Genomic DNA, 3,715 nt, shown 5'->3' with positions numbered 1-3,715 from the left:
AATAATTTCATGACACTAAAAGGCAATCGGTTATTGAAAACCCATATCCATAAAAAATGAGATCCTCTTGCAGGTCAAGGGAATCCGAAATTGACTGCATTCTCTTGAAAGTTGCAAGGCAAGTTATGTCATTAATGAACAATAGAAACAACAATGGACCCAAGTTAGATCATTGCGGTATTTAAGTAGAGGTATTATATCGTTCTGAAAATAATTTTCAACATTTGACGGACTGATTCCGAATTTAGATATTTTTCACAAGTAAATCATGATTGACATCATCAAACGCTTTTTCAAAATCTTTGTATATAACATATACTTATACACCAGAGTCTAATGATTATGAAACAAAGTTATAAAGAACATTTAGTTAGTGACTGTGGATCGAGATTGGCGGAAACCACGTTGTTGTTGAAATATACACCTGCAATGACTAAACATATATTTATGTAACATAATTTCAAATACTTTTGCAGGTGCTGAAAGCAACGCTAGTGGCCTGTTTAATGAATCGAAGTGATATAAAAGCATTTCCACAACAATTGAAAAGAGGAGGACATCTTAATTTAATTAAATATAAACCGAAGAGGGTTCAAAAACCTTAACCTGCCTCTTTTTAGAACCATCGAAAGTCACCGAAAATGACTTATGAAGTAACATATCTGCTGGATTCAATGTTAAGAATAAACTGTAAAATAATTTATAAGATGTACGAATAATTCACAATAAACTGTTTTCATTGTTTCGTTTTTCCAATTCGCATCCGCACTTGTGCACATATAAATGCATCATTTACGTATCAAATGTGATAGATTTACGTGAGTACACTCAAGGTCTTCTGGTGATTTGATTCCCCACTATTTATGCGCAAAATTTATCATAATCACTGTATACACATTAGATTTAATAATAGCACACAATAACACATGACGCTCGTGTGAACTCATAACCGCCCGTTGTGACTGTTTAATTTGCATTTTCTCGATTTTTCCTTCCATGATCTTGGAAAATTTTAATTTTTATACGCACGTGTATTTAATAAACATAGTTATGTATATGCTCGTGCAGCAGGTGAAATTGCGTCATGTAAGAATATGTACGTATCTAAACATGTTACCGTGAACTCGTTCAAGGGTTGTATAATTGAAATATTTCAAAATTAGCTAAATATCACCGGTTAAACATCCGCTCAAAAATATGACTGATATTAAAACATATTTTGTTACACCTTACTGACGCTACAACGCATATATTATGTTGATGCAATGTGAGCGATTATAAGTCATTGATTGTGTTTTATTTTTTTTTGTGTTAAAAATTTAAGTACACTTTTTTCTGTATATAGAAATTTGTTTATATGTTTTATGTGTGAATATAAAAGCCAATTTTTAATTACATTTACTAATTAAAAAGAAACAATAAACTGAAAATATCAAGCACCTAATCTGTTACTTTAGACCAAAAGTGCGCTTTAAAAGTATTAATAATTTTGAGACCTTTGTCTATTTTTATAAAAAAATATTTTGAAGAATATATTTTTTAAAGTAAATGTTTTTTCTGCGCAGCATTATATATTTTAATAATTAATAAGTGCAAAAAGTTTTCACTGTATTTAGAATCTATAATAAAATAAACATATTTAAAATCTATAATACACTAAGAATATTTGAAATCCATAATAAAATAAAAATATTTTGAAATTTTTTTCTGAAACTTTATAATTTAAAAAATAATAAAATTAGTGTTTTCCTTTCGAAGGCGTCAGTAAGAGAATTTTAGCAACACTATGTGCTTAGTAGTTGGCTGTTAATGAATAGTATAGTCCGTCCAAGATATGAACGCTCATTGCTACAGTATTGGTGAAAGAATATAATAGGGTGACCATGTGAAATTTAACGTTCAATTAATTTTTCCTATTTTAATTTAATTTGTTGAAAATAATGTAAAATATCACATTCTTACTTATTTTATTTATTTATATACATATTTAACTCAAAAACATGATAGCAGTTTTGGAATCACTCTCCAGGTTGAATATCTGTTTCATAAATTATTTTAAAAAAATACCAATAGAATATTACAGGAATTGTTCTATTCATTACAAAATAACATAACATGGCAATTTTTTAAAATAAAAATATAGCATATTATAATTTTTAATTTAATTTCCAACGTATGGTCACCCTACCCTTAAAACAGCCCTGATTTAGTATTGGTAACGTTCTCCTATCGGTGTAAACAAATTCGCGGAAAACTGTATATGTATGCATGCATGCATACACGCACCCTTGTTTCCAACACAACGACGATGAGCGTTAACATCTTGGACAGACTATACTTATTTTGAAACTTTGCCCCTTTTTGTTGGAAACGTTTTTTCAAGCGAAATTTTAAAAATTCTCTAAAAACTATAACTTTAAATTGCCAACGTTCGCCCAAATTTAATTACACCTTTTTCTGTATAGAGAAGCTAATACAAATCCACTTTATTAATAATATATTTAAAATCCCGTATAAACAAAACATATTTTTCTAAAGTTAAAAATATATTTTTTTTTAGAATTTAATGATTTTTTTACATATTTTGATTAGTGTTTATCAATTTTAATAGTTCTCGAGCGCGCCAAAAACAAGGGACTTCCCTTGGAAATTTGCTTACATGTGACAGTTCTTCTGTCATCTGGCAGGCGCTCGAGTCCGTAATTCTGTGCAATTAAATAAACAGTGAAATATGTTATAATCACAGTGTGAATTGAAGATGATTCAAAGTGTTGTAGCAGTTGGAATAATGAAAATATCAAATCAAAGTAAGTGTTTGGTTATATGAATAATATATCACGGTTATTCTAACAAAATTACTATTGACTTTCTAGGATCAAATATTAAAAGACAAACAGCAGTGATTTGGCAATTAAAGGTATACATACCAAAGTTAATTAAACATATTACAATGGCAGTAATAATGAAAAATCCCATATTAGTGTAAACAAAAAGTTACATTTTACCCACTATATAGTATCGTTTACAGTTAATTCACAGAAGCAACGAGAGATCTAATAACATTTAGGTATGGCAAACAATTAAAATATGACATACAACTTATCAGTTTAAGAAGTGATGCCAAACTACATGTTTAATCCTATACGGTATTTTTTCTTAAGTTGTCATTTAAATTTCATTCTTGGATTATATTAGTAAAAATAACGTTTTTAATGTTTAACTTTTGATAAAGTTTTATTGTTTTAATTATTTTCAGAAGCAATGATAGAACAATTTGATGACCTATATGACGACAACGTAGAATTTGTATATATAAACAAAAAGTCACTGTCAGCAAGTATTATCTTTTTATAAAGAACATACTACATAAGTTTGATGTAAATGAATATCCTGAATTTGGCTGTTCCAAGAAAGAAATGATTGCACGGAAGAAAAATTGACAAAAAACCATGACGTAGATACATATTTTGCTACATCGGAATTAAAAAGAACCCACTCTTAGATATTTTGGCTATCGATTAATCCAGGTATGCAATCATATTTATAATCATTGTAAAATATCGTTTATTAGATAAGATCCAACAAACTACACATTTATAAGCTGTCCATTGGCTGATATATACAGCTTTCCAACTGAGACAGCGCCGATTTGATCGACATTAACTTTCAATCCTCAAACATACTCAGGATATATTACACGTTCAAGTTAAAAAGT

The 3,715-nt window shown here is 28.8% G+C and overlaps 1 long non-coding RNA gene across 1 annotated transcript; it reads left to right on the top strand.

Moving 5' to 3' along the window:
• Nucleotides 1-2,667: 2,667 nt before the first annotated feature.
• LOC148239156 (uncharacterized) lies at nt 2,668-3,146 on the top strand. Its single transcript, XR_015810597.1, has 3 exons — nt 2,668-2,807; nt 2,874-2,917; nt 3,029-3,146. It is a non-coding gene; the product is annotated as an uncharacterized LOC148239156 (long non-coding RNA).
• The last annotated feature ends 569 nt before the right edge of the window (nt 3,147-3,715 follow it).

This window comes from Plectrocnemia conspersa, unplaced genomic scaffold (assembly GCF_051122295.1).
Source record: "Plectrocnemia conspersa isolate PC_06_02 unplaced genomic scaffold, ASM5112229v1 ptg000001l, whole genome shotgun sequence".
Taxonomy (NCBI): Eukaryota; Metazoa; Arthropoda; class Insecta; order Trichoptera; family Polycentropodidae; genus Plectrocnemia; species Plectrocnemia conspersa.
Note: the sequence above shows the minus strand (reverse complement) of the source record. Positions and strands in the feature narration are given on the sequence as shown.